Source organism: Thunnus maccoyii, chromosome 10 (assembly GCF_910596095.1).
Source record: "Thunnus maccoyii chromosome 10, fThuMac1.1, whole genome shotgun sequence".
NCBI classification, from domain to species: domain Eukaryota; kingdom Metazoa; phylum Chordata; class Actinopteri; order Scombriformes; family Scombridae; genus Thunnus; species Thunnus maccoyii.
In genome coordinates, this window is record NC_056542.1 from 8,208,919 (window position 1) to 8,222,020 (window position 13,102).

Consider the following 13,102-nt stretch of genomic DNA (forward strand, 5'->3'; position numbering starts at 1 on the left):
GACCTTGCTTTTATGAGAAGATTCTGTTTAAAAAAAAACAATTAGAGTCAACAGCTGTAGATGCACACACTCTGTAGAGCTGCACTTTGTCTCTGGAGGTATATTTTGGTTTGTTAAGATGATAATGTGGTGTGTCAGGACTTCAGCCGGGCCAGCTGCCGGCTGCTGCAGGGGGAACGTGTGCAGCTGTGTTCATCTGCTCTGTCAGTGGACCAACAGGTTCTTCTGCAGGGCCGAGAATGGAGAGGTGTTGCTTATCTTCCTCTCTCTTTCCTGTCTGTGTGAAATGTCACGTGATGATTCAGGATGGTTCATTCATGTCAAAAAAAGTGTGGCAGCCCGAGTCAGTTTATTAAACTGCTGAGGAACTGTGGTAGTAGAGGTTGCTAACGAGCAACAGATTGTTCAGCTGAAACTAACTGCAGGTCGTAGAATATCAATCAAGTCTCAAGTCCTCATTTTTGTGACTTACAGTAGGTCTGATTTAATGATCCATAGTGAGCCAAGACCTTTTCTTGCCAACCTCGAATGCCTCGGATGGGAACTTGGCTGAAGAACAAACAAGCGAAACAGTATATTGCATCTAAAACAGCGTCCTTGTAAATCATACAGGTCTAAATAATAAACAAATTAAAAGAATAAATGAGGTTTATCACCTTGGGATAGTTGTTGCTTGTAACACAGGCATCAGTTTGGTTTTCTCATGTCTGACATGATGACTGTCAAAGGCACTGACGTTATGACCCCAATTTATGGAACCGTCTCTGTCTTCACCACACGCATTGAAAATTATAACACAAAGTGATTTAGCCTTTTAATTAGCCGTTTAATGAAAGCTTTTACATCTCTTGTTTGTTACACCTGGTGTCAGGTACTGGGATAAATCCTCTGGTGGTAAGAGTGTGCTGATGCTTCTCCTCCAGCCAACAAAGTGCTCAAATATAGAGCTGCAACCATTACTTGACTGACAGAAAATTAATTGCCAACTATTTTGATAATTGATCAATCATTTTAAAGCATTTTTTATAGGAAAGAGCTTCTTAAATGTGAATATTTTCTGGTTTCTTTGATCCTTTATGATAATAAACTGAATATCTTTATGTTGTGGACTGTTGGTCAGGACAAACCAAGACATTTTAGGTTGCAGATTGAGCTCTGGGAAACGGTGATCAGCATTTCTCACCATTTCATGACATTTTATAGGCCAAACAACTAATTGATTAATCAAGAACATAATACACAGATTAATCAATAATGAAAACACTAGATGTTCATGTTTTTTCACATAAATCCCACACAGGTGCGCAGAAAGTGACAGAATTTACAATTCAGGCAACAATAACAGTAAAAGACTTTTCACAATAACATAACCATGATCATGAAAATACAGAGGAAGATGTCTGTAAAAATGAAAATTAATTAAATTCTGGTCGTTATCAGTGATCAGTTTTGTCATTTCTAGCCGTTGCAGCGGAAATAAAATATATGATGAACAGAGAGAAGCCCTCGCTCTTTGATTCCTGTGATCTGGTGCTAAAACCTGACATTTATCTGACATTTTATCTTTTAGATTTCCCAAATATACTCTATACAATCCACACTTCCCTTAACAAAACAGAAACCCATAATCCTAACAACAAACGCAACACGAGACAAAATCTGACATTTATCATCGATGTAGACTGCCAAAACCCCCCTCGGCTGCTGTTATAGCTGCAGGAAATAAGTGGAAACCACATTAGTGTCCACATGAATATGAAGAATACGCCATCAAACCGGAAAGAGAAAATGCACCCTAGAAATTCATATTAAAAGCTGCTCAAATGAACTGTAATGTACTGCCAACAGAAACCTCAGTTAGTAATATAATTGTAGGCATTTTGTGTCCCATATATACACATCTATAGGCCATTACATCATTAAAGAGCTGTACTGTCTGCAATATGCTTTCAGTCCATATTCCAGTAAAAACCCTGATAAAACATTACAGCCAGACTTTCCATGACAAATAATCTTTCACTTTGTCACTCTAATGCTCTGTTTCATCCCTCTTCATTATCAGACTGAGCAGGACGGAGGATGTCGGCGCTGCTGCCTGCAGATAGCAGCCCCTTCGTCCAGCTGATCAATAGATGACCCAAACAGACAATAGCAGCTGAAAGCCTCGAGCAAGATGAAAGGCCTCATCTGATCTGACTGCTCCTGATGACAATCAGACAGCTGGTGTGTTAGTGGAAATCTGACTGAAAGACCGAAATGCTGAAGGCACACTGGAGGTGTAACACACATATGAATGAGGTCATGTGATTTCAGACCAATCAGAAGCGGTGATATTAATATCCTAAGAGAAAAGAGGGAAGCATACTGTTACTGAATGAGTTAGTGTTTATACTGCTGTTTTATCAGTTCTTAATTATTTTCAAATCCTCATTAATGTGCTTTTACACCTTGTTCTGAGTTTTTCTGTTGTTTTATTGTTTAGAAATTCTCTGTGAGCATTTATTACGACACATTTGGAAACAGACCTCTTCTGTACCAGCTGATATATTTCTCCATAAATGCACTTCTCCTGTCATTAGTTTTGCCTGTTTTATACATAAACCAAAGTATTGGACGAATTACAACCTTGTCCTGATGATGGTGCTACATCTGATCAGAATTATTACAGTTCAGAAAGGAACATGAATTTCTGTACCAAATTTCATGGCAATCCATCTTATAGTTGTTGAGACATTTCACTCAAAACGAAAAGATCTGAACCTGCTGGTGGCACTAGAGGAAAATCAGGGAACATAAAAGTCAACAAATCTTTGAACCAATCCATTTAGATGTGGAGATGTTTTACAGGATAAGGCAGGGAATCCCCAAAGTTAGTAAAATTCATCCTCTGGGCACCATGAATGTCTGTAGAAAATTTCATGACAATCCATTCAAAAGTTTTTGAGGCATTTCGGTAAAAAAATACAAAACATTCAACGTACTGGTGGTGCTAGGGGAAAAGTCGGGAATATCAAAATCATTAGGATTCATCCTCTGGGGACCATAAATGTACAACATTTTGTGGTAACCCATCTAATAGTTGTAGAGAAATTTCAGTCTGGACCAAAGTGGTGGACCAACAGACTGATTTGACAGTTACCATCCCAACAGAAATGAAAATATAAATATATAAAATAGTACAAAATAAATATATCCTGCAATAGTTTGGATAGATAGGTAGATATACTTTTAAAAAAATAGGTATACTTTGCAGATTAATTAATGATTTTCAAATACTGTATATGTGTAAATTGTGTGACATGAGAAATCATTAACTCTGCTGACAGGCCTTATTGAAGGCATATATATTACTTTTATCTTATACTGTCAGTCTATCACATCTATATTGAAACATAATTTCATCACATCCTTATAAAATTAATAAGATATGATTCCAGTTGTTTTCCAGGAGAGGCATCATTGTGATATTTTTTCCTTTTTAACATGGACAATTACAGGCACGAGCCTAAGCACGTGCAGTGTGAGGCACGTCTTGCACAGTTCATTGCACCAACCATTTGGTGCATATGGAGCAAATGACAGTCAAACCGAGACACACTCGACACGAGCGTGGAAAGCGCGTTTCCCACCTGGTTGTGTGCACCTTGTAATACATAGTGACCTTGGAATATTTAGACTCACCAATGTCTCAATCACTCATGAGAAAAACGAATCACCTTCACCGATTTTGGTTTCATACAAACCAGCAAACCCCCCCTCTTCTCTCTGAGGGGAATGGTGTCTGCTGGAAGAGAGGGATGGGAGTGGAGTAGGAGGGGAGGGGGGCGGTGTCTCCATCCAAGAAGGATGCTGTGTAGTAGGTAAAGGGGGCGGAGGGGGGAGGAGGGTGCAGCTCTCTCTCTGCTACTACGTCAGTGTACATCACAGGGGCACACTGGACCTTTTTGCTTTAAGTACTCGGGGTGACTCCCTGCACAGCAAAAAAAGCATATCCTGACCTTCCAACCAAAAGGTAAGGAAATAAATAACACTCTTTAAATGCGTAAATTTATTCTAACCTTCCATTTCAGTGCACGAATTAGCTCTTTATACTCTGCTGCGGCCGTTATTAACCGTGCATGCACGAGCAGGATTACAGAGAGTAATATTTCGGTGTGTTTATGACACAATTCGACATTTATTAATCATTAAAAACATGTTTACAGGAATTTGGTGCGCAACGCGATGACCCCTAAACCTGTACCCAAAGGAAACCAAGGCTTAACTCGGATTATGGATAAGAAAATATAGCTTATTAATTAGAAATATTACAGTCAGATAAGATTTTAAAGACATCTCTGATTGCGTATTTGGGGAAAATGCTCTCGTCGTTCTTGTACTTGTGAGGAGGTTTGTGCGTTAAATAGTGAACATCATCCATCCATCCATCCATCTCAGCGCAGAGGTCTTCTCTGAGGAGGAGGCAGGGAGGGAAGGGTAGGAGGTTACGAGTGTTATGTTTGAATGTCGTTAAACAGCAAAAATGAGCAGCTTGCCATTATCGAGCCAGTTTTGTCTAACTGGCGACGGTTTTGGTATCGATGCCCTTGTCCCTCTTTGTCGTCTGTGTCGCCTTTCCTCATTAGCGCACGGTTATAAATTTGTACTTCTGTCTTAACCACACTTTTTTCCCCCTACTATTATAAAAAGTTGTCTTGGTTATGTGCTGTTGCATTGAATATGTGCAAATTTCAGGCTGGATTAACAGTGTCAGTGTGGTTGGGGTGTCCTGTCCTGCGTCGTGCGCCAAAATGACCTTGTAGAAACCCAGCGGGGAGAATGTGACGGAGAAAGAGTGATGAGCAATTTTTTTCCCCTTGATTTCCTCTGTGGTTTGGCGTTGCTTTGCGGTGGTTTATGTCAGTGGTGCTAAAACGACTTTGCCTTGAGAGGGATGTTGTTTGATATCGTGAGAATATCCTATGAATGTTGTGAAATATGGTTTAAAAGGGGAAAATGGTTTTGGAAAATGACTCTGCAGGGATTTATGATCTATTCCCTGTTTGGAGGTAATGCGTTTTACAACTTTGCATGCTAATGTCTTGTCCCCGTGGCAGCCATCATCACAGCTCAGTCAGTTTCTGAGCTATTTGTGCATCCAGCCCTGCATGAAGGGAGCAGCTCCAGTTTCAAACCTGCAGGACAATGTTTTCTTTCATTTTTTTTTTCTTTTTTTAAATTTTATTTGACTTATAATTTGCCTCCTAATTAGTCTGTATTAGGCGACAACATCTTTACCCTGACATTACCTTGTACAACAGAGGTGTATACTGTATTAAAGGCATCCTGTTTTCATCCAAAAATGCCTACACACCTTTATTTCACATGGAAATAATAGATTAAAAAAATTCTCCAGTGTATTTAGGACAGGTCTTGCCCTCATCAGGGATCCAGAAGGGATATTTGTAATGAAACAGAGAACCAACAGTATGTTTTTTTCTTTTTGGTGTAAACTAAAGGTCATGATTGGATCCTAAATAGACTGCAGAGGCATTTCACGCACAACAATTAGTTGTCAGTTTTTAACAAGCTTCCATTTCTGTTGTGTAGTGGTAGCTGAGTGCTGGTTGTAATATTTAAATGCAATCCATCCATCCATCAATCCATTTTCTACACTTGTACAGTGTTGTGCTGCAGCTGGAGAAGGTTCGGATGTTTCCTCTGAAGCATCAGGGGGAGAACTTCACGTAAAACACCAGACCCTCTTAACAGTGATAATCATTGTCATGAAGTTTCCACAGTTTTCAATATAAATTGTAGTTGAGCTGTCATTCAACATACAACACTCAAAGCTGTAATTATTGGTGATGGTGTTTGCTCCAACTTTGCAGTGATTCAGTGACTAACAAAGATAGCTGAAAATGGTAAACCCAAATCTGAGCATCAAAACATGCCCTTTGATGGATTTTGTCTGTGGCTAAAGTTAGAAAAGGATTAGCAACATGTTCACTAGTCGAAGATAAGATGAAAGACAAATGTTTATGCTATGTACTACCCTTCAAAGTTATTTCACTCAGTTAATGCCCTTGACTTGACATCTTGTTGCTGGTGATGCTGACATTCCCATTTAAATGACTGTTCACACAGCTTATCACACAGGAGCTCCACTTAAAACCAGGAGGAGCTAAGGGAGCTGCTCTGTTTGGTGTTCTCATTTTCTGCCTACTACCCCTGCTGATTGGGCCGTGCTCTGGTCTGCCCGCAGAGATTAGCCCTGTCACAAGTTACAACTCGCCTCTGCCGCGGCTGGGAGAAATGCAATGGTGCCGGATACATTAGCATATTGGATAAAAAAAGCAGGCTGTGCTGCAGTAGAGCACAGCTATCCACCTCAGCTACCCCATCCGGGTGTGGTCATCAGCTGTTTCAATATTTAGATCAATGCTTCAAGGAAACACAGGTTCATTTGTGCTGCATTGGTTTTTTTTTTTAGAAGATCTGGTTTTGGTTCATGTTGCTGCTGAAACATTCCTCTCTGCTAAAGATTTACTGTGAGACTGAGAGATAATCGATGGCCTTTCCCTTCCCTTCTCCAGATTTGGGGGGGGTTGAAGCACGATTAGTGTCAAGCACATAACTCTCCATTAACAACAGTGCTTTTTTTTTAGCTGAGAGAAGAGGTGTTGCTCTACTTCTTTTGCGTTTACACACAATTGAATATGATTAATATATGTTGGTTCTGTTTTTTGCCTGTTTTATATTTGTTGATTAATTAACTGCTACTGTAATTATGCAACAAATCATCAGAGATTTTATAGGTCCCATAGCTTCCTAATAAAGGAACTCATAAATAACTGTAAACTCTTAAGATTTCTGAAAAAAAACGACGTAATCTGCCACCAATAAAAAGGCAAATGCAGTGTTCAGGTGGTACCTGGGAAAATACTAATTAATTGGTAGCATAATCTTGTAGCATTCAGGAAACTGCCCTTTAGCCGGGGCACAGCAGGTCAGCTGAACATTCAAAAATGTAAAATTGTTTTTCTGTATAGATGTGAATTAAAGTATACAATCTGACAATTAAGCAATAGGCATAATAAGATTTCCAAAAAAAATGTTAGTTTTCCCAGTCATCAATCATTAAGACTTCTGCAGTTCTTTCAAGGAAATTCTACCTTTGCAGGTTCGTTATTAAAAACCGAATAAATTAGTAGGTACTTGAAAGAACTGTTTGACATTTTCTTTGTTTGACATTCACTGTCTTGTTGAAAATTAGATGAGATGATCGATACCACTCTCATTTCTGTGCGTTAAGTGAGGAGCTGGTGCCAGGACGCAGTTAGCCTAGCTTAGCATAAAAACTGGAGGCAGAACACAATTGTGTGTAAAACCACAACATGTCTTATTTGCATTTCAGTTTGCATACAGATTAATTAAACAAGATACAATCTTTTAGTTAATGAGCTTTACAGGTGTATGTAGGTATATTTTGTAACATTGGACAGAGCTAGATTAGCTGTTTGCCCTACTTTTACACTTTATGCTGAGCTAAGCTAACTGCCTCCTGGGTTCAGCTCCATACTTAACACACAAACATGAGAGTGGTATCATCTTATCTCACTCTCAGCAAGAAGTGGCAAGAAAGTGTATTTCTGAAAATGTTGAACTACTCCTTTAATATGTGTAACATCTCAGAATGTTATTGTCTCTCTTTTCCCTTTAATTAATATTTATTTTGTTAGTCCTTTCAGGAAACTTCCTGAAAAATTATCAAGAAATTGTGAAGCCTGTAAAGTGTTACTAGCTCTACTCTGTTCTAAAACACACTGTTCAGTGGACTGAACTGAATGCAGTAATGAGATAAAACACACTGCAGCTCCAGCAAGGAAACACAAATAGCTTTGATGCACAGAGAAGCAAGAGCAAAGCTTGTAGTGACAACAATTTAATTCAAGCAACCATAAAAAACATTACACTGATTGTTCACTGAGAGAGACGAGCAGCAGCGAAGCATCTGCAGTGGTAATGATATCTGCATAGTGGGTTCTGTAATCTCCCTGTATAATCCCTGCAGCATATTCTTGGGTGTCTGGAAAGAATTCACTTCCTCCATGGAGGAAATGGTGTTGCTCTTCAGTTAATAATTCACTATTACAAAGAACATGTTAACCAAAGTGTATCTGTATCCTCTCAGGCCCCTTTTCTTTTTTCACATCGGTCCACCTCTTTGATTTAGACTGAAATATCTCAACATCTATTGGATGGATTGGCATGAAATTTGGTATAGACGTTCATGGTTCCCCTGATTTTTCCTCAAGTGCCACCATGAGGCTGACATTGTGGTTTTCAGTGAAATGTCTCAACATGTTGATCTTCCTCTCAGGATGAATTGTAATCATTTTGGTGTCCTTTAATTTTTCAATGGTACCATAAAGTCAAAATTTTAATCTATCCAATATTTTGGTTTATTACTAATCAGCCTTCAGCCACAGCTATACTTCCTGTTAAGTGCTGAAATGTTAGCATGCTAACACGCTAAAATAAGATGGTGAACATTATACATGCAAATACAGCTTGTCTCTCAAGGGGAAATTTGAGGCAAATAACAAAAACATAAAAAACAAATAAAAGTACTCATATACAATTAATTTACACATGTAAAGACAATCTAAAAATACAAATATGACAATGTTAGAGAGAGTTAAAATACATAAAGATTAATGGCACATATGCCTTTGTGGTATTGGATATTGTTGGTCGCAGTTTGTTTTTTCATGGGGTTGCCAAAGTTTGAAGACAAAGGAGACACCTTTTGCATGCCAATGTTGGCATGGTGACATTAGTATGTAGCCAAAATACAGCCTCATAATCTTATTAGTCTCAAAACACAGACATAAAACAAAGTCTAATTATATTTCATTACCTGGGGTTAGTAATGAGCAGTTTGTCAGCTTTCACTTAAATTAATTTAGTCTGCTTCATATTTGTGGATTCTCAGCAGGTCTTTTTCAAACAAACACCTTCAGCTATAGAAATAAATTTTGGCATTTTGCTGCTCACAAAAAAATTAAATTATACAGGAATTACACTCGTGGTGAATGCGAATTAACTAAACAAGAGAAAATGACACCAATGTGAGCTGCTGTAAAAAACTCACGCCGTGCACACAGCTGTGTGTGGTGTTAAGCAAACAGTTTTTATCTACCCTGCTGCAGGTTTTGAACTGCACCTCTCAGCTGCCCTCAGTCTGACTCCTCGTCAGTCCATTTTGCAGTGAGCAAAGCCAAAATGGATGCAGAGAGCTGACGTCACAGTGTTTGACATGGTGTTGCTAGCCGCCGTGGTGCCACCAGGGTGACGGTGCACACTGAGAGCCCAAGCAGGGGAACAATGACGTGACTCATGTTAGGCTGCAAATTTCTCCCAAAGGGGACTTGTGCATGCACAGACCAGCGTTGGGGAGGAGCTATGACCCAGTAAGCCTAACAACCAATCATCACACCCTCCTCTCTGGCTGCTGTTATGTCCTTTAGTCTGGATGAGCCTGAAGCCATGCAGGAACATGGTGCAGCTGAATAAAACTGTCACTTCCTGTGCGACTCTGTTCAGATGTCACACTGTGGTTGGTGCAGATCAGGAGCGACTGGACCCAGGCTGCTGTGAGCAGAGGTTTTATTGCCCCGATACATCACTGCTGAGGGGGACGTGTCAGCTCTGGCACCTCTGTCCTTGTGGCCAGAAAACAAGTGAATAATTGATGCATCCTCCACACGGCCTCAGCAGGACTCCCCTCGAAGCTCAGACCAGAGTAGCTGATAGAAAAGTGATAGATGAGGATGGGTGAAAAATGCCGGTGGATGGGTGAAATAGTAAACACAAGGCAGGAAGATAAGTATAAGCCAGTGCTGAATGTGTATGTGTGTGTGCTTGTACGACAAAAGAATACTAAATATTCCACCTCGCCCTGCTGTCAGAAATAGTCTAGAGGGTATTTCAATTACTTTACCAGGGAGGAAAACCAACTCACACAGGGAGTTGATGTTATTTTGATTAGTGTCGGAAGATAGTATTGATTTAACCTTTAACCCCTCAGACCCAAGGGTTCTTGTTGAAAATGAGCCAATATAAATCATTTTAACAAGAAAATAATTTTTTTCAGAACTGATATCTATTTTCAAAATGTCAGCATCCACAAACATTTAAAGCAATAATATATTTGAAGTCCCACTCAAACTCAAAAATATGTGTGCACAATGATGTATATACAGAGTTTGACACTGGAAGGCTGTTTTCACATTCATCTGCTGAAAGTGGAAGTTTTCTCTGTGCTCACTGAAAATCAGATTTTAAGGGGCGGGCTAATAAGCATGATTTGTGACATCACAACTAGTTTAGAAGCCAATCGTGGTCCAATATTCAACTTATACGTGTGATGTGGAAACTCGAAGCCTCCAGTTCACAAACACTGAGAATGGACTTTACAGTGAAGTAGGAGACATCTTGTGTCAAACAGTTTAACTTCTGAAATGAAATATATTTTTTTAATATTTTAGGCAGATTGCTGAGCTTGTAATTTAGTAAATTGATTGAAATTGATAATTATGGCTTGACAAATATCTTTGTCATGTAATTACCATATAGCCCACTACATTTAATAGATCAATACTCTAATGAATTTGAATGCAAGCATAATAAGTTATTACAATATTTACATCCACAAGAGCTTCCTAAGCTCCCTAAAATACATTATTCTTGGATTTTTATGTACTGTAGTTTGAGTTTTTATGCCAGTGACACAGCACTTTAGTGGCATAAAGCACAACATTTCTACCATTAAGAAAAAGTATGCTGGTCTGGTTATGAATGTTTTTTTTGTTCTCAGGTCTCTCTTGAAAAAGAGATCTCAATCTCAATGAGACTACCTGATTAAATAAAGTTTAAAATAGAAATTTATTAAGAAATTAAAAAAAATATATATATATATACATATATACACACACACACACACACACACACACACACACACACACACACACACACACACACACACATATATATATATATATATATATATATATATATATATATATATACACACACACACACACACACACACACACACACATATATATATATATATATATATATATATATATATATATATGTACAGTCCACAGGGAACATTCGCTGCCTTGTCTCTCTTTTCCTTTTTGGCAAGCTGATATGAAATGAACATACGGTTGAATGTAATCTCCTCCTGTTGTCTGAGCCCATCATGGCAGCAGACAGTGTGCTTTATTATGAGCGTCGGTGTTTGTTGACTGAGTCTTGTGGGGGGAAATCTTCAAACAGAACAGGCGCGTGGGCTGTGTTGACCCTACCCACAATGCAATGCTTCTGGTGCACTCATGAGAGCAGAAAAGACTCTCCAACTGAGGATATAAGAGGCTGTCTATTGGACAGAGAATGGATTCAGATTTTATTGATGTCTGTGTGCATCAGGAGTATTTTATGTACATCTCATGAGGAATAACATACAGTAGATAAATAGACATCTTTTCCCTTGTTCTCCAGTGGTGAAGGAGTGATCATTTGGAACAGTTAGCAACAGAGAAAGATTTGGATGATTACAAGCCATCGATGTGACGCATCTTCATGAAAGGATAAGGCTGGTGATTTTCTATATTTTTCTTATTGTCAACAAATCATGACATGCAGAGCCCAAACAACAATGAAGTGATCTACTTACAAGTATTGTGCATGTGTGCATGCATCCAAAGCCTGATTTATGTTATTCCTCTCTGCCGTAGACCTCCAATGTTGTCTAAAAATAACTAAAAATATGTCAGTGAGCCACAGTGTTGCCCTGGGTGACATATTCCTCCCCCACAAAGATTTATGGTGACGTTAGTTTGTTTAGAAATGGCTCCAAAAACTTATAACAGCGATCACATTTTCAGTTTCTGGAGAGTAGACCTCTTAACTTTACTCTACAACTTCAGTGCGAAGTGCTGTAAAAAGAACTGCATTCCCACGCATGCACATGTGCCGTCTGCCTTACACAGAACTACTGTCTAGATTCTGAAAATGTGATCGCTGTTTTTAGTCTCTGTAGCCATTTCTTAACAAATTTCTGTGACCGTAATCTTTGGGGTGAAGGAACATGTCATCCACGGAAATGGTCTGCTGCTCTGCACATGAGATTTGTTGACAATGAGAAAAAATTTTGAAAATCACCAGCTTATCCTTTAAACGTAGGCCCATATGAGGATAGGAGATAGGATAGGATTTAGAGGCTGGTGGGGTGGAGAAGAGTCAGCAAGTGGTTGATGGAAACTTTCAATTGAGTCTTCCTGGAAATCTGTGAGGTCAAGGTGGTGATGGGGAGGAGATGGGTTTTGCAATAGTAGTTATAATGATATTTAAAAAACAGCAGCCAGGGACTGATTGATTGACAGAAATACCATCTCATATCAGAATTGTGAATGTAGGGATTTTGACGGCATGGGAAAGCGGAGGTGACGGAGAAAAATACAGCAGGAAACAGCAGACGTTCAGTCACAGAGGATAAAGGCAGATTGTGAGGGAAGAAGTCTTCCTTGCTGAACAAAGCTTCACTGGTGAGACAACACTGCTGCTAAGCAATTAGCATGCATGAGTCACACCGATGTTGTGGCCGAGCTGAAGTGCCCAACTTTTACTTTTGTTGACTTCAGAAGGGACGTCAACCACAACTTTTTCTCTCACCGTCATGATCGCAGCGCTTGGTGTTGCTAAGAAACTGAAAGAGTTTTGTTCTGAATTGACATATAAACAATGAGTCCGAAAAGAAAAAAACTGCCACCCATTCAACCCAAAAAAAAAAAAAAAACACAGATTGAGAATGTAATTTGTAATTCGAAGACCAGCCTGTATTTTGGAATGATATTGAATGTTAGACTTAATTATTTGTTTTTAGTCAAAATGGAAATTAAGTGTTTCAGGAATATTAAATTCAGCATTCATGCTTTCTCTTCAGATCTTTTTTTTTTTTTCTTTCTATCTATCAGCACGTCGTCTTGATCAGGATTGTGCTGAGCCTCAAGGACAATATATCAGAGGAGAAAATATACTGCATGCATCA

At 39.0% G+C, this 13,102-nt stretch overlaps 1 protein-coding gene across 1 annotated transcript in view; it reads left to right on the top strand.

Moving 5' to 3' along the window:
• Nucleotides 1–3,934: 3,934 nt before the first annotated feature.
• Nucleotides 3,935–13,102, top strand: part of sv2a (synaptic vesicle glycoprotein 2A) — a 55,686-nt gene continuing 46,518 nt past the window's right edge. The window contains exon 1 of the mRNA XM_042425137.1: nt 3,935–4,012. The gene's annotated coding sequence lies outside the window, so the exon portion shown is untranslated. The remainder of the gene's footprint in view (nt 4,013–13,102) is intronic.